Source organism: Notamacropus eugenii, chromosome 6 (genome assembly GCF_028372415.1).
Source record: "Notamacropus eugenii isolate mMacEug1 chromosome 6, mMacEug1.pri_v2, whole genome shotgun sequence".
Lineage (NCBI taxonomy): Eukaryota > Metazoa > Chordata > Mammalia > Diprotodontia > Macropodidae > Notamacropus > Notamacropus eugenii.
In genome coordinates this window covers 190,075,697-190,094,869 of record NC_092877.1, presented here as the reverse complement: position 1 = coordinate 190,094,869, position 19,173 = coordinate 190,075,697, and the positions used below count along the sequence as shown (strand labels likewise).

The 19,173-nt window shown below is 35.9% G+C and overlaps 2 long non-coding RNA genes across 2 annotated transcripts in view; one reads left to right on the top strand and one right to left on the bottom strand.

The window, feature by feature from the left end:
* Positions 1-708: 708 nt before the first annotated feature.
* The window catches only part of LOC140512508 (uncharacterized), a 60,948-nt gene continuing 42,483 nt past the window's right edge, over positions 709-19,173 (top strand). The window contains exon 1 of the long non-coding RNA XR_011969781.1: positions 709-816. This is a non-coding gene — a long non-coding RNA (uncharacterized lncRNA). The remainder of the gene's footprint in view (positions 817-19,173) is intronic.
* The window catches only part of LOC140512507 (uncharacterized), a 204,353-nt gene continuing 192,678 nt past the window's right edge, over positions 7,499-19,173 (bottom strand). Inside the window, exon 5 of the long non-coding RNA XR_011969779.1 lies at positions 7,499-11,110. This is a non-coding gene — a long non-coding RNA (uncharacterized lncRNA). The remainder of the gene's footprint in view (positions 11,111-19,173) is intronic.

The following is a 19,173-nucleotide window of genomic DNA, read 5'->3' as shown; positions in this document are numbered from 1 at the left end:
AAATCTGGCTAAAGTCAGAACTATAAGGGAAAGGAATGAGAATAGGAGAGAGAATGAGAACTGGGAAGCTGTCCCAGTAGAAAACTCAAACTTACCCTATTACAATTCTTAGGAGAGTTTTTTCCTCCACCAAGGGAGCTGGAGCATAGAAAGTCATCTATCAGTAAGGACTTTGGGAAACTGCAGTAGGAATTTAAACACCAACCTGGAACAATGAATTTTCAGGGTGTGATCTACTGGGGAAGGTATGGCGCGCCTCTGGTCTGCAGAATTCATCGCTCTAGGGAATCTCACATAAGACTTAGATTTGAAAAGACAGTTACATTAGAGGCCCTGAAAAGGGAAATTCTTTGTCCCTGTTTAGGTGGGAGTTAAGCATACTGGTCCAACAAAACTGAATTCCCTTTGCAGTCAGTTCTTTGATGGGTGTCAGCAAAGGGAATGGTGAAGGTTTGTTTTGGAATGACCCCCATCGAGCGCCTCAATAAAGGCTTATAAAAAGACTAAAAATTGGTGTCTCCAATACAACTCCTAGCTTATGGGATATGGGATAATGGATGGGTCATGGCACAAGGTGATTCATACTGATCCTGGTACCAGGACAATATATATGAGAGAAGGTAATGACATCATAGTTACTTCACTTCAGCTACATTGACTTGTCATAAAGACAAGTGACTACATGAGAAATATTGTTATCTGTGCTTGGCCTAACATTCCTGGACCTGCTCCTGCTCATCACCACTTTACTGCAAGGGACTCAGGGCCTAAGCTACCACTTGAATCAGGATCTGGCATTTTGTTCTGAAGGGAGAGGTAAAACCTAGGGTTTCTGATCTTTTCTCTTCTTTATGTTTGGTTATTCCTTCAAAGGGGCTATAAAATGATTTCTACTTTTTTTTTGCTTTATTTTACTTTTACTTGTACTTAGAACTCCTATCACAGTGCTGTCCATGCTGCACATTCACAATTAAGGTTGTGGAGGAATTGTCCTAAGGACCTTTAAGTGGCAGGAGGCCCTCTAGCAGATCTTTGAAATTTTGCCACAAAAGGCAAGTGATAGGAAAAATATCTAATTAATAGATCTTTTTTACAACTTTGCCACAGAGGGATGGGAAAAGATAGGGGAAAAAATCCACTAAATAGATATCTGTATAGCTAAACTAATTTTTTCCAAAATGGAAATGAATCTCTTGACAGGTCTAGTGAACTAAAGCATGAATGTAGCTTCCAGATGAAATAAATTCCATTAAATAAATTAAATAAAAATAATAATTATTACAGCTATAATAATCATATGCAAACTTCTAAAATTGATTGGATAAAAAAATTGTCCTTGTAATTTTTCTTTCTAATGCTATCAAAACAGAGGAGAGGAAAGGGACAACTGTGGTGATACTGAGTATGGTAATAAAAATGGTTATCATTTTATACTGCTTCCAGGTTTGCAAAGGACTTTACAAATATCCATCTCATTTGAGCTTCACAAAACCACGGGAGGTAGGTGCTGTTATTGCCCTCATATTACAGGTGAAAAAACTGAGGCAAATGAAGGGTAAATGAATTACCTAGGGTCACATGGCTAGTAAATACATAAGGCAGGATTTGAATTCATGTTTTCCTGACTCCAGGCTTAGCACTCTCCAACATTAAAAATGCCATTTCTGGCACTATAAAATGACAGGAGATAAACAATGTTCTTCGGGAATTCTAAATTCCCAGAATCAGCAAATGGAAGCTGAAGTCAAGGTAGTCAAAGGGGTCAAAACAATGCAAAAAACAAAATCAGCAAGGTAGCATTATTCTGTCAGTGACAGCTAGGTGGCACAGTATAGAGAGCTTTGAGTCTGGAGTTAGGAAAAGTTTGAGTTCGAATCCTGTATTGGACATTTACTAGCCATATTATCCAAGGCAAATCACTTAACCCCGATTGTCTCAGTTTCCTTAACTGTAAAATTGGGGTAATAAATAGCACCTATCTCCCAGGATTGTGTGAGGATCAAATGATATAATATTTGTAGAATGTTTAACATAGTGCCTGACACATAGAAGTGCTCAACAAATACTTCTTCCCTTCTCCTTTTACCCATCAAGAACTTTATTTACTACGTAAACTTGAAAAACAAAGAAACCAGAGGAGAGAAAGACCTGGAAGAAAGAGGATATGGAAAATTTCTGGTCATCTATATAGTTGCAGGAAGTTTAACACAATAAAAATGTGAGTTGTATCAAACTAGAAACAGAAGGCTTGTGAACCATTTATATGGTAGAATGGTAGAACAGTTACAAGAAAGAAAGTGGCAAATGCTAGTTTCTCTTACAAAGCAGCAAGGTTGGCTGTTATCTGTAGTATGAAATGCTTCACAGGGGTGGAAAAATGACTAGCAAAACTTTATCAGCTTCTTTTCAGATGGAAGCCTGATCCCACTTTCCTTTTTCTCTCTGCTTTTTTCTTTCTTTATTTGCTTTTAACTTGATAAACATCAACAAACATGAACATATTTTATGTAGGTTGGCACCAACTTTTCTGTGATAATGACTCTAGTTCCTTGCTCCATTACCTAATCTTTTCCTTACTGCTGGCAGAATTTATTTTTTTATTTTGGGAGGGAAGTTGGGTTGGGACTGGTAGCTCTGGAATTTGCCTATAACATTCCTGTGAGCTTTCATTTTGGGAATAATTTCACAACGTGATCAGTGAATTCACTTTAACCTCTGATTCTAATAGATCTGGACAGTTTTCATTTATGATTTCCCAAAATGTGGTATCCAGGTTTTTTGTTTAGTCACAGTCTTCAGGGATTCTTATTAAATTGTGTCTCCTCAATATATATATATATATATATATATATATATATATATATATATATATATATATATATATATATATATATATATATATATATGTATGTATGTATTAAATAAGTTGGTTTTGATAGTGGATATCATACATTTTCTTCTCTTTTTTTCAGTCTTTTTACTTTGTTCCAATATTTCTTTTGTGCCAGGTGGTTACTGGGTTCTTATTGCTCTGTTCTAATTTTCAAAGAGTCAGTTACTTGGGTGAAGATTTTAATGAATTTTGTTCTGCTTATAATTCCAATTTTTTTTTTATCTCTTGCTTTATTTCTTCTATGCACTCTTGGAATCTTCTGCTTTTTTTCTCCTAAATATATTATTGTGGAATTATTCTTCTCAGTTTATGTCTTGCGCACCTCTTGACCATAATATTTCTTATTTTGTTCATTGTCTTTCTCTGTTTACTTAGATCTTTAACTTCCCCCCACTTTACATTCCTGGAAAGTGGTCAGGCCTTATTTGGTCTCCTACTATTGGCTTCCACTTTCTCTTAGTGTCTTCTATCCAGGAGGCTCCTCTGTTAGTGCCCTGTAGGGTTCAGACTCCTCTGGAACATTCTTTTCAGATCATTGTGGAATTCTGGCCCTATGGAGGTGTCCTGGTCAAAACACTGCCAAATTTTGGTTCCCTAGGAGTCTTGGTTTATTAGTTCTCTCCAAGCTTTCAACTCTGTTGGAGTTTCTCCATCAAAGAAGGCTTTTATACCTTGGGAGATTCCCCGCTTAGAATGCTACATATAGTCTTAACATCTCCAGACAGAATACTGGCAGATCTCTTGCCTGGTTTCCTGTGATCATGATGGCTCTCCTGGGTGGTATATCTTTCCAAATGTCCTAAGACTTCTGACTAGATTTCTTTATAGTCTTGGGTTGAATGAAGACACTGTAATTTCTTTCTGGATTTTTAAAAATTTAAATTAAAATTCACTCATTCATTCATTCATTCATCTGCTTTTCCATCTGTTTTACAATCACATACTTTCTTACCCTTCCCAATCCAGCAACAAAATAAAAATAAAAAAATAAAATCCTCATAACAAACATATGTAGTCCAGAAAAACAAATCCCCATATTAATCATTTCCAAAAAAAAGTTTGTCTCCTTCTACATTTTAAGTCTATCACCTTCTGGTAAGAGGTAGAACGAGGGGTGTTTTCTTTTTCAGTCCTCTGGACTGGTTTATCATTGCATTGATCAGTACCAATATCTTTCAGAGTTGTTTTTCTCCATAAAGTTGTTGTCATTGTACAAATTGTTCTCCTAATTTTGCTCCCTTCACACCACATCAATTCATACAAGTCTTCTCTGGTTCTTCTCAAATGGTCCATTTCATCATTTCTTATTGTACATTTATATTTCATTATACTCACAGTTTGCTTAGCTATTCCCCATTGGAGGACATCTCCTTACTTACTAGCTTTGAGCTACTGGGAAAAGAGCTACTATGAATGTTTTTACACACATTTTCTTCTTTCTTTCATCTATTCAGGTTATGGGCCTAGAAAAAGTATGGTTTGTCAAAAAGTATGCAAAATTTAGTGGTTTGGAAGGAATAGTTTCAAAATGCTTTCTAAAATTGTGGGACCAATTCATATCAGCAGCCATGTTTTATCAGTGTGCATATTTTCCTGCATCCATACCGTTTGTAATTTTCCTCGTTTGTCACCTTTGCCAGTCTGACAGGTATGTCATAGAACCTCAGTTGCTTTAATTTGCATATCTCTAATTATTAGTGATTTGAAGTGTTTTTTTTTTTAAATATGGTTGTTGATAGCTTGAATTTCTCCCTTTGAAAACTATCTGCTCATAGTGTTTGTCCACTTATCTACTGAGTGTCTTTGGATTTTTGATCATTATCTGATCTAACAACTTATTAGATATTTGGTAGTGTAGAAGTCTGTACCAGTAACTTTCAAACATGACCATTTTTGCTCTCATTTTGATTACAGTTCTGCTGTAATTTTGGTTTGAATCTGAGGCTACTAGCTTTCATGCCATAAGCCGCTAGAAAACAAATCACAAAGACCTTTGTTACCCATTTAACTTAAATAATAATTTAAAATAAAATCTAGTAAGTCAGTTTTTCTATTACTATATCTCATCCAGCTGTCCCTAATTTATTTTTGATCAAATGTCAAAATATTATATGAGGTAGAGCCATATATATTTTAATGGAACATGTACAGTGTCTTACTTTTTGTGGCAAGGATTAATATTAGAAAATGTCCGAGCATTGAAACTTGCTGGGCTTTTTTCCTTTTCTGTTCCCAAGAAAGCAGGTGGAAAAGCTTTTCTCAGCCCTAAGTTGCAAGAGCTCCCACAGTTCTATAGTCCAATCGCTCTCTGTCAGACTGAGTTGTACCAGATTTCCTTGATGTGGAAAAATACTCACTCAAGCTGAGGATGAAGCCATCAAGATCATTTTCCACATGTGATTAGAGCCAGGCGAAACTTGCCAATTTCATCCCACAGCAGATTCAATGACAGCTCTCATCATTTGGTTTCGCCTGGTTTGCTCTGCCCTCCTAAATTTCACTCTGCACCGGATTTTCTTCAAAGCTTCATAGGCTCAAACATCAGGTGAATCCAAATGATGAGAAATTCACTGAAAGGAATGAGCCTATTTCACATGCATAATTCACATTTTTAATGGTTTCAATCAGGTGGCCTACTGAATTTTTCTTTGAAAAGGGTAAGTTTTTCTGTAGATGCAAAGACAGAAATGGATTTATCTTAGAAAATACAGAGCATCTTAATAAAAAAATTGGCAAAGCTAAAGTTAAAAAAAAACCAGAATTTTACTATCAGTAGTCTACATGGTAGATGTAAAAAATACATATGTAAATTTTATCTGAAATTAATTAACTTAGGGATTTTTCTCTCATTTTTCATACTTCTTGAATGGATTTTTTATTTCTTCCAGTGTCACTGATATTAAATTATTAACTTGGTAAGAAGGAGAAAATCCCTGAAAATATAACTAAATTTTCTTTAACTTGTTTTTGATAGCAGTGTGGGAATTATAAGGTACACAGAAATTCAGTGTTGGGAGATAGAATAATTCAAATGCAGAGTTTTCTCTTAAGCTCAGAACATAATTTAACAACATTCTTCACATGTTGAAAAATGAAAGGAAGAGAGAGCATGATTTGGTAACTGTTAAAAGACATTATTTACATCAGAAATTCAAGTTTTAAACCTAGTCATGATTTTTCATATGCTATGTGTATGTAGTGAAGTACATTTACCCTAGGTTCACCTTGGAAGATGAATATAGGAACAGCATATTTGACTATAGAGAGCTGTTTTATGGTCAAGTATTAAGTGCCTGTTGTCTGAGATGGAACAAAAGAAACCACAGGTGGGAGAAGACTTTACTCCCATAATCTCTATCAGGATTTTATGTGAGGACTACAGGGAATTGTTATAAAGGTAAACAGAGCAAAGTGACACTGCAGGTGTGGAGGAAGGGCAGCAATCCCCAGTTAATAGCAGAAGCAATAAGAAAGAGGGTGAGGGGGAATGGAGTGAGAGCACAATGGTATACTAAAGGGAGCCATTTCCTCCTTACAGAAAGATCACTGATGTGTAGGATAGTGAGTAGGTAGACTTGATCTTCTCGGAGGTATGAAAACACACTTACAAGCAGCACCCAGGATGCAGGATAAGAACTGACTCCTCAGCTCACACAGGAGCAGCACGCTCCATTTATTACCAGATGTCATTCATTAGGTACAGAGCTATGTAAGGTAAGAGCAGGGCAAAACCCAACTCCAGTGGTTCTTATGCTGGCCCATTCATTTAGTCCTTGGGATACTAAAAATACAGATATTGTGTTGTGCCACAGCACTAGGTGTATAGCCCAGCAAATTGAGATAGGGTCATGGATCTAATAGAGATCCTCCACTGGCTTTGGGCTTGAGGTTTAATCTCATTCTATCCCTGAGTGTGCGCTACTCCTCCACCGAGTTCCCTCCCCCCCATGGCATTTGAAGCCCATGTGGTTTGTTTTAGTTGCAGTCATGCAGAAGAGGGATCCTCGGGGTGGGGACCTATTCTCTGTTTCATCTGCTCCTAGATTATGGGGGCAGTCCAGAACCTGGCGGTCACAGGAGAAAACAGTTCATGATATTAAATAGCTCTAAACTTCAACTAATGCATGTTAGAAATGTCAGACTTTGTGTGCTGTTATTGCAATGGGCAACACTGAGACAAGAAAGCAGTTCATGGCACTAATTATCCTATGAATGAAACTGAGTCTTAAAAATCTGGGATCTAAAGAGAATTCCACACATTTTATCCAGTAGTCTTTTAACGTTTTTGATCATTCTACCCTGTCAGTACAAAAAAATTGGACTACATCTCCCATTATCCATTCACTTATTCATAAATCATATACATGTACTACTAAGCTAGTAATTTTTACAATAAATATATTCTAAATTCCTTTTTTAATGTGATAAAGATGAAATGAACATTTTGAATCTTAATTTTTTTATTTACAAATAATACAACACATTCTCACAAAAAATACTATTTAACAATAACATTGTTGAAAGTGATTTGATTGAAATATTCTCCATAGTTTTTAAGGAAAAAAAATGTGTGTATGTCCTGGAGAATAGGACAGACATGTAAATAAGAATTGCATGTTGGTAATTATCCATTTAATTGATCACGGTCATTAGCAAAGCAGGTGAATGATAGTCATATCATTAGCGAACATAATCACTTTTCAGCAGGTGTAATGTTTTCCTATGTAATGCACACAATGAATAAATGTGCACAAGTGAATTGCCTCTAATTTGAACTCAGTTTTGCTATGAATCTGCTGCTTTTTATTTTTGTGATTCTAATAATACCTAATGTATAATATCATACTTTAATTTCCTATCCATGTTTGGATATTTTAATTGTGTTTTTGTATGTGCTTGAAATAGCAAGAAGATAAATTTGGCTGATAGAGTGAGGAATGGGGAGATAATTTGGGGCCAGATTGTGAAGGACTCTAAATGCCAAACAGGAATTTACATATGATCCTAGAGTCATAGGAGTCCCTTGGGAGTTTATATTATATCCTAGAGTCTCACTTTGGAGATCATGGATTCAGTTCACCTGTTTAACTCCAAGCAAAGCTTCATTTAAACTCTTCCAAATAGTCATGGAAAGACAATAGGATTCTCAAGAATAAAACAAGTTGTCTGGACTCAACTGAGAGGGAACCACTTGAATTTGACTGTTGAAAGAGACCCAGCTGAGACAGCTAGTAGGTACTGGTAATTACAGTTTGATAAAATGGTGAAAGGAATAAATGCTGAGGGCAGGTGAAATAGAATCTGGTAATTACAGGTTGGGTGCACAATTGGTTTGGTAGATGGAAGCTACGTAATAGGCACAGAGGGGAGGTTGGGGTCAGAACTCAGAGAAGGCAGAAAACAGACCATACCTGGAATGGATAACTGAAGGCCAAATTACTCACAGAGACATCATAGCCAAGCAGTTGACAGGAAGTAGAAAGAGGTAGGGTCAACAATGTGTGTCAGAATCAGATAATAAATTAATAACAGGTCAGGTGTTCTAGGTAGTTTTTGCTGAGCTGTTCTGGTTACACCCTCTAGCATAGGTAAAGGTGGGATTTTAGATCATTATGTCTCCATCACAACTATATAAGCCAAATCTCACTATTCTCCAAGTACCTTCCTATATCTCAAAACATGCACAGATCATCAGGATTCCACAATAAGACGCTATCATCCAGGGAACCAAAGTACCCAACATGCTGGCCCTAACCTAGTAATGTAGTTACTGGCCTGAAAGTAGACACACACAGTTCACATCACAAAGAAAGGGGTCAGGGAGGGAGTTACCAAAAAGAAGCTCCAAAAGAAGGCTACAGATGGGAAAATTTATTTTCTTAGCAAATGGTTTCTTAAAAACGGGAAAAGGACCCACATGTACAAAACTATTTATTTATTTAATATATAATTTATTTATTTTTCAGTTTTCAGCATTCACTTCTACAAGAATTTTAATTCAAAAATTTTTCCCCATCTCTTCTCACCCCTCACACCAGGATGGCATGCACCCCATCCTCCCCTTCCTCCAGTCTGTCCTCCCTTCTATTAGTCCCAAATTTTTTAATTCCCCCTTGCCCTTTAGGGCAAAATAGATTTCTATACCCCATTATCTGTACATCTTATTTCCCAGTTGCATGCAAAAACAATTTTTAACAGTCATTATTAAAACTTTGAGTTCCATATTCTCTCCCTTCCTCTCTCTCTCCCCACCGTCATTGAGAAAGCAAACAATTCAATATAGATCATACATATGTAGCCATGCAAAACACTTCCATAATAGTTATGTTGCAAAGGACTGACCACATTTCTCTCTGTCCTGTTCTGCCCTCCATTTATTCCATCCTCTCCCTTGATCTGTCCCCCCACAACAGTGTTTGCTTCTGATTATCCCTTTCCTCAATTTGCTGTCCCTTCTATTATCTTCCCTCTCCTATCCCCTTCCTCCCAGCCTTCCAGCAGGGTAAAATAGATTTCCATATCCAACTGAGTGTGTGTTATTCCCCTCTTAAGCCAAATCCCACGAGAATAAAGCTCACTTATTTCCTTTCATCTCCCCCTCTTCCCCACCAGCTCTTTCTTGCCTCTTTTATGTGAGATGATTTGCTACATTCTACCTCTCCCTTTCTCTTACTCCTAGTACATCCCAGTCAGCAGTAAATTTTATTTTTTTTTAGGTATTGTCCATTCATATTCAGCTCACCCTCTGCCCTCTGTCTATGAGTATATATATATATATATATATATATATGTATTTATGTATGTATGTATATGTATATATATCACATACATTATATATTACACACACATACATACCTATATATGTGTGTGTGTATGTATTCCCTCTAACTATCCTAATACTAAAAAAGGTTTCATGAGTTACAAATCTTCCCATGTAGTAATATAAACAGTTCAACTCTATAAGTTCTTAATTGCTTCTCTTCCCTGTTTACCTTTACATGTTTCTCTTGATTCTTGCATTTGAAAGTCAAATTTTCTATTCAGCTCTGGTATTTTCAACAAGAATGCTTAGAAGTCCTCTATTTTATTGAAATTCTTTTTTTTCCCCTGAAGTATTACACTCACTTTTGCTGGGCATGTGATTGTTGGTTTTAATCCTAGTTCTTTTGACCTCTGGAATATCATATTGCAAGCCCTCTGATCCCATAGTGTAGAGGCTGCTAAATCTTGTGTTACCCTGATTATATTTCCAAAATACTTGAATTATTTCTTTCTGGCTGCTTGTAATATTTTTCTCCTTGACCTAGAAACTCTGGAATCTATTCCTCAAAATTTTCCTTTTTGGATCTCTTTTAGGAGGTGATCAACAAATTCCTTCCATTTCTATTTTACCCTCTGGCTTTAGAATATCAGGGCAGTTCTCCTGGATAATTTCTTGGAAGATGATGTCTAGGCTCTTTTTTTGATCATGGTTTTAAGATAGGCCAATAATTTTTAAATTACCTCTCTTGAATCTATTTTCCGGGTCAGTTGTTTTTCCAATGAGATATTTCACATTGTCTTCTATTTTTTCCATTGTTTGATTTTGTTTTATGATTTCTTGATTTCTAATAAAGTCATTAACTTCCATCTGCTCCATTCTAACTTTTAAATTATTATTAATTTTTTGTTACTATTTTTTGGTGAGAGAAATGCAAGGCAATTGAGGTTAGATGACTTGCCCAAGGTCACATAGCTAGTAAGTGTCAATTGTCTGAGGCCAGATTTGAATTCAGGTCTTCTATTCACTGTGCCACCTAGCTGCCCCTCCATTCTAATCTTTAAAGAACTATATTCTTCAGTGAGCTTTTGGATGCCCTTTTCCATTTGGGCATTTCTGCTTTGTAATGCATTCTTCTCCTCATTGGCTTTTTGGACATCTTTTGCCATTTGGGTTAGTCTATTTTTAAAGTGTTGTTTTCTTCAGCATTTTTTGTGTCTGCTTTAGTAAGCTGTTGACTTGCTTTTCATGATTTTCTTGCATTGCTCTCATTTTTCTTCCCAATTTTTCCTCCACCTCTCTTACTTGCCTTTAAAAATCCTTTTTGAGCTCTTCCATGGCCTGAGACCATTGAATAATTTTTTTGGAGGCTTTGGATGCAGGAACCTTAAGTTTGCTATCTTCCTCTGGTTCCATGCTTTGGTCTTCCTCTGATTGTATGCTTTGCTCTTCCTCATCTGAAAGGATGGAAGAAAATACCTTTTCATCAAGAAAGTAACCTTCTATATTCTTATTTTTCCCCCTTTTGGGGCATTTTCCCAGCCAATTACTTGACTTTTGAGTCATTTGTGAAGTGGAGTGTATACTACCCCAGGCTTCAGAGATTTTTGTGAAGCTGTTCTCCATGGTATCTCTAGAGACCTGTGAGTTCTCAGTTTCTCCGAAGTTACAAAGTCAAGAGAGAAGTGTTTACTCCTCTCCTGGCCTTCATTCTGGTCTATGAGCAACCACAAGTACTCTTTTCTTCCCTGAAACTGAGTAGGATTTCTTCTCCACAGTCACCATTAGCTCTGCTATGCTAGAGCTCCTCCTCACCCCAGGACCACCACTCAGGCCTGAGACCCAGATCAGCTGCTCAATTTCCCCAGGTTCTGTATGCCCAGAACTCCAGAAGTGGCTGTTGATACAGCACTGGCTGCTACCATCCTGGGGCTGGGGTTCAATAATGCTCTCTTCTCACCCAGGTGAAAGGACTTTCTCACTGACCTTTGAAGCTATCTTTGGCATTTGTGGGTTAAGAAATTTGGAAACCACAGCTATTGCCAATGATTCAGCACCCTAAAACCTTCTCCAGTCCTGTCTGTGCTGGAGTGGCCCACACTGTGCTGTGCTCTGCTCCAAGTGTGCTGTGATAGACCCTTCCTGTCAGCTTTCCAGGCTGTCTTGGGCTGGTGATCTGTTTTGCTCTATCACTTTGTGGATTCTGCTGCTCTAGAGTTTGTTTAGAATCATTTTTACATGTATTTTAAGGACTTTTGGGGGAAAGCTTGAGCAGGTCTTTTTGTGGTGGCCAAGAAATGGAAATTGAGGGGATGCCTATCAATTGGGGAATGGCTGAATAAGTTGTGGTATATGAATGTAATGGAATACTGTTATGCTATAAGAAATAATGAGCAGGTAGACTTCAGAAAAACCCAGAAAGACTTATATGACCTGATACTGAGTGAAGTGAACAGAACCAGGAGAATATTGTACATAGTAACAGCCACATTGTATGATGACTGACTTTGATAGACTTAGCTCTTCTCAGCAATGTAAGGACCTAAAACAACTCCAAAAGGAAATGCCATCCACATCTGAGAAAGAAATATGGAGTCTGAATGCAGATTGAAACAAACTATTTGCTCTCTCTTTTTTTTTTGGTTTTTCTTTCTCAAGCTTCCTTCCATTCATTGTAATTCTTCTATATAACATGACTAATATGAAATATGTTTAATAAGAATGTATATGTAGAGCCTATATTGAATTGCATGCTGTCTTAGGAGGGGGGAGGAAGGGAAGGTGGAGAAAATTTAAAACTTGTGGAAGTGAATGTTGAAAACTAAAAATAAATTAATTAATTTATAAAAAATAAGATGGGTTTTTGCTCCAAACAGTTCAGAATGACCACACTTTTGAGGAACTCAGCAAACTGAGACAAATAGGCAATAATTAGTCATGGTTGGGAATTCTCTGCTGGCATTTATGGGTGCGTTACATTCTACTGCCTGGCAGAGAATCTCTATCTGAAGCCACATGGGTTCTTTCAATTCCCACAACAGTGAAGTGATAAGAAGAGCTATTGAGTATAGATTCAGGGGAATGTGTGTGTGTGTGTGTGTGTGTTCAAATGAGAATGGGTCTTACTTAGTTTAGCTGGCATTGCTCTTATCAGGGTTTATCTACCCACCCCAAAAGAGAACAATTGACCCAAGGACAAAGAGAAGGAGTTTTCAGGGGAAATAAAGGTTTCTCCACACCAAAGGAGTGTAAATTTTTAGTAAAAGGCTTGAGTTGGATTACAACTTGAGGCTCTGACAGGGGCTGTACTCTGAAGATTTTTGGTTGTTATTCAGTTTTTCAGTCATGTCCAACTCTTTGTGACCCCATTTGGAGTTTTCTTGGCAAATACATAGGAATGGTTTGCCATTTTCTTCTCCAGCTCAATTTACCAGATGAGGAAACTAAGGCAAATAGAGTTAAGTGACTTTCCCAGTATCACACAGAACTGAGGAAGTCATAGGAGTCTTCTTGACTCTAGGACCAACACTCTGTCCACTGCACCATCATGCATTAAACAGGGAAACCTATCCTGGAAACTATCTTTTCTTAATTCCATAAATTTGATTAAATACTATTTTGTGTGATATTTAATTTCTTCAATTTCCAGACTGAACCTAGAAGTAAGCAGGGCCATAGACCTGAACCTTCTGCCAGTGAGATGCATTATCTACCCCCAATCCTCTGTAACTTCCTTTATTTAACAGCCTGTCAGGTAAAGACCCAGGACTTACCTAACTCTCTATGCAACAGCCCTTGGAGACTGTAAGCTTCTTTCCCCATCTGCAACCCACTATTGCCCCTATGACTTCTGTTTCTTTTCCTATACCTGGAATAATCAGCAGCCATTTAAGAGAATACTTCCTTCTGTCCTCTACTTATTTTCTTTCATCTATACACCCTTTAATCTAACCTTACCCCATATGCCTATCCAACTTTGCATACTACTTGTACTCTGGAATTCCTGTTCCATACTGAACAAATTCACTTTTATCTTGGATCTCTTTCATACTCTCTCCATCTATTATTCCTCACTAAAATCTGGCTCCCTTTTGACTATACTTCATTCTTTACTAACCTAGCCCACACTGGCTGTGCACCCCCTGTCACATTGGTCCTAGAGGGAGGTTGGAATATACGTTGCTCCCCATTATCACTTCCACTCTCTACTTTTGCCTCCATCACTTAGTAAACTCTTCTTCTTCTTCTTCTACTCCTAAGTCATTCTCTTTCCTTTCTCAAGGAATTCAGAATATGTCTCATCATCTTCTGATCCTCTCATTTCTTCCATTTGGCAGAATTAATGTCTAGGGGACATCCATGTAAATGTTCACGTAACACTCTAACCTCCTATTTCCTTAAATTCCTTAGATCCCAACTCTCTTCTTTCTGTTAGTCTATGACAAAGAACTGGTCCTACATATGTACTTGATATTATCTGATCTCATATGTCTCCCCATTAAAATATAGGCTTATCATGAAGGGCTAATTTTATACTTTGTATTCATATTTCCAGCACTTAACATAGTAGGTACTTAATAAACACTTTTTGGTCATTTAATTGACTAATGAGCATTTGTACTGACATCCTTTGGGACAGAGGATGTTTGCTTGCTTGTTTGATATCTCTGTTTTATGTAGTACTTAGCATAATTTGGGGAACACAGATGAATTTTAGCACATGCTTATTGATATAATCTCCTAAGAATTCCTGGTACTTTTTTGTAACCTGCTCCTGAATAAAGGATGAACAAAAACAATAGCAACCTTGTTAGACACGTTTAATTGTGCATATTTTGTTCACCACTATGCAGACTGAAAAAGGGGAAAGGATCAACAGGAACTTTCATTATATTTACCTTTGTGGGACAACCAAAGAGATGAATAATATATAAGGGTCATGTTGCTCATGGTTCTATAAGTTTTATCAAACACTACTTACTATCTGTATGATCCTGAGCAAATCACTTGACCTCTGATTGTCTCAGTTTTCTCAACTCTAAAATAGATATAATAGCCAGAGTTGTGGTTAGGAGCAAATGAGAAAAGTTTTTGAAAACTCTTAGCTCAGTGCCAATCATAAAGTAGGTGCTAATAACAGCTTGTTTTGTCCCTTATTCCCTTCCTTCCTTCCTTCCTTCCTTCCTTCCTTCCTTCCTTCCTTCCTTCCTTCCTTCTTTCATTCTTTTTTTCTTCCTTCCTACTTTGTGATTTACATAGCAAATAAGTCTGGGGATACAGAGAAAGGCAAAAATTTTTGTCTGTTCCAGTCTAATGGGGGAAAATATTTTGTGAACAACTCTTCACAAACCACATATACACAAGATAAATTGAAAATAATCTATAGAGAGAAGGCATATTAGCATTAAGGTGGATTAAGAAAGGCCTCTTGTAGAAAGTGGAATTTTAGCTAGGACTTAAAGGAAGACAGGAGGTAGAAGAGGAGCAGGGAGAGAATTACTGGAAAGGTTGAGGGCCAGAGAAAATGTATAGAGTTAGGAGATGGAGTATCTTGTGTGAGCAACAGCAAGGAGGTAAATGTCATTACACTGCAGAATACATGAAGAGTAATTTTTAAGAAGACTGAAAAGGTAGATCAGAGCTAGGTACTGAAGGTCTTTAAAAGCCAAACAGAATTTTATATTTCATGCTGGGGGTGATAAGGAGCAATTTATTGAATAGTGGGTAAGACATGGTCAGACCTATACTTCAGGAAAAAAAAAATTGGACTGCTGAGTAGAGGATAAGGTCTGGTATTACAGAAAATGTTTCATAGAAAAAGCCAGCAGAGTTTGAATATAAAAACTGTCAAATATTCCTCAATTAATAAAAGTCAGGTTTAGGAAAATTATACTCTTAAACATTAGGCAAAAGTTATAGCATATGTCTGGACCTGGGGTGCTTTTATGACAATTTTATAAAGCTTTGAGCAATAAAATTGTTTCAGTTTAATAAGACAATAAAGTATTTCTAAATGACTTTCCTTGTGTCTCACTTAGATATCTGGTATTAAAATGTGTTTTCCATAGAACCTAACCTTATTACTGAAACTGGGGAGAAAGATAAAAAGTCTGAAGATATGGTACATACCTTAGTTTCCTCACATTTTAAAATATATGCATATTATTGGACTCCTAAATATCTGTATATACAAATTCTTCAAAGAACTATGATTTTATTGGTGAGGATAGTCTACTAACATAGACCACATCTCTCTTCACCTTTAAAAAAGGTTTTTTTTCTCTTGAGTCTGCCCAAAAGGATATATGAAGGAAGATACTATATATATATATATACACACACACATATATACCGTATATACTATATATATATACACACACACATATATACTGTATACACTATATATATATATACACACACATATATATACTGTATACACTATATATATATATATATATATATGTATATATATATATATATATATATATATTCCTGAAAAAGAACTAATAAATAGAAGTATGTATAAAATAGTTTTCATATATAATGTGTATGTGTATATACACATACATATACATGTGTTTAATTGTAAACATCTCTAGGATGAGGGAGGAGGGAACAGAAAAATAAGAGAAAATTACATGATAACTTTATTATACATTTAAAAGGAATAGCAAGTTGTACACAATGCATTTGCCATCATATAGTAGAGTCTTTCCCCCCAGTCTACTATGTTATGGGAATACTTGTTTTATTGCTTAAGTTCAGAATAAAATAAATAAAATTTTAAAAAGACACGTCTTTGGACTGACTTCCAGGAGCTAAAGTGGTGGAGCAAGCAGTAACTTGCCATAACTCAGAAGTTATATACCAATATACCAACATCTAGAACCTCAAAGGTCAATCTGAATTGGTCTCACGGCCAAAAAAGTTTTCTTGGAAGAGCTAAACAGGGATTTAAAAAGTCAAATAAGAGAGGTACAAAAAACTGGGGAAAAGAAATGAGAGGTATGAAGGACAGAGTAAACAGCTTAGAAAAGGAAGGACAAAAATTAACTGAAGAAAACAATTCCTTAAAAAATGCAATTGGCCAAATTGAAAAAAAAAAGTCAACACATGATTTTTTTTTTTTCAATTTGGCCAATTGTAGAAAAATGTAGAATTGGCCAAATAGAAAAGGATGTACATAAAGTAAATGAAGAAAATAATTCCTTAAAAATTAAAATTGGGCAAGTTGAAGTTATGAGACATCAAGAATTGGTCAAAGTCAAAAGAATGAAAAAAGTGGAAGAAAATGTAAATAAAACAATTGTCCTGGAACATAGATCCAGGAGAGATGATTTAAGAATTATTGAACTACCTGAAAGCCTTGATCAACAAAAGAGCCTGGACAGCATCTTTCAAGAAATTATCAAGGAAAACTGCCCTGATATTCTAGATCCAGAGGGTAAAATAATCATTGAAAGAATTCGCCAATGATCTCCTCAAAAAGATTCCCCAAAAGAAAACACCAAGGACTATTGTAATCAAATTTCAAAATCATCATGTCGAGGAAGAACATACTGCAAGCAAGCAAGCAGAAAGAAATAAATGATTTAAACATCATGGAACCACCATCAGAATTATGAAAGATTTGTGTTAAAATATTATATGGCTTGAATATGATATTCTGGAAGCCAAAGGAGCTTGAATTACAACCAAGAATCAACTATCCAGCAAAACTATTCATAACCTTTCAGGGGAAAAGATGAACATTCAATAAAATAGGGGACTTTCAATCATTCCTGATGAAAAGATCAGAGCTGAACAGAAAAATTTGATCTTCAAGTACAAGACTTAAGAGAAATATAAAAAAAGTAAACAGGAAAAGAAAAAAAAGTTATTCAATAAAATTAAACTGTTTACATCCCTACATGGAAAGATGGTACTTGTAACTATTGAGAACTGTATCTTTATTATGGAGTTTAGAAGGGGTATACATAAACAGAGGGGGAGGGTGGCAGTTGACTTTAATGTGCTGATAAAATTAATTAAGTTAACAAAGAGAGTTGTGCTGGCAGAATAGGGTACATTACATCACATGAAGAGGTTCAAAAACCTATTACAGTAGAGAGAAAGGGAGGAGGGGTGAGCATTGATTGAAACTTCTTCTCAAAGAATTTGACTCAAAGAGGCAATAACATACAAATTCAGTTGGTTATAGAAATATCTTACCTTATAGTGAAGTAGGATAGAAAGAGGAAAGAAAAGGGAGGGAGTAGATAGAAGGGAGGGCAGAAATAGTAGGTTAAAGGGGAAAGAAAAGATAGTGGTGGGCTGATAGAAGGGAGGAGCAGTGGTGAAGAGAGAAAGGATGAAAGGAGAGAGAAAATATTAAATGGGGGGGGGATAGGATAGAGACAAAGACAGTAATCATAAGTGTGAAAGTGAATGGGAGGAACTCTCCCATAAAATGGAAGTAGGATAGCAGAGTGGATGAAAAACCATAAACCTACAATGTTTACAAGAAAGACATTTCAAGCAGAGAGATGCACACAGAGTAAAGGTACAAACTTGGAACGGAAATTATGCTTCAACTGAAGTAAAAAGACAAAAAACAGAAACAAAACAGGTACCAATCCTGATCTCAGACAAAGCAAAAGCAAAAATTGATAATTCCTTCTTTTAATAAGGAAGGAAATTATATACTGATGAAAGGTATAATAGACAATGAAGTAATGTCAATACTAAACGTATATACTACTTGTGGTACAGCATCCAAATTCTTAGAGAAGTTAAGTGACTTACAGGAAGAAATAGACAGCAAAACTATACTAGTGGGGTCCCTTTTCATTAGTAAATAAGCTTAATCACAAAATAAACAAGAAAGAAGTTAAGAATGTGAATAGAATTGTAGGAAGGTTAGGTAAGTTAGACCTCTGGAGAAAATGGAATTGGAATAGAGAGGGATATGCCTTTTCCTCAGAGGTACCTGGCACCTACATAAAAATTGACTATGTATTGGGGCAAAAAATCTTGTAATCCAATATAGAAGGGTAGAAATATTAAATGCATCCTTTTCAGATTATGATGCAATAAGAATTACATGTAATAAAGAGACATGGAAAGATAGACTAAAATTAATTGGAAACTAAATAATCTAATCCTAAGGAATGAATGGATCAAACAATAAATCATAGAAAAAATTAATAATTTCGTCAAAGAGAAGGACAGTAATGAGACAACATACCAAAATTTATAGAATGCAGCCAAAGCAGTTCTTTGAAAACAATTTATACTTCTAAATGATGACATGAATAAAATAGAGAAGAAAGAGAACAATAAATTGGGCATGCAACTAGAAAAGGAACAAATTAAAAATCCCCAATGAAATATCAAATTAGAAATTCTGAAAAATAAAGGAGAGATTAATAAAATTGAAAGTAGGAAAACTATTTAATAAGTAAAACTAAGAAGCTGATTTTGTGAAAAAAACAATAAAATAGCCGAAAACCAAATTACCATTACCAAAAATAAAAGGGTG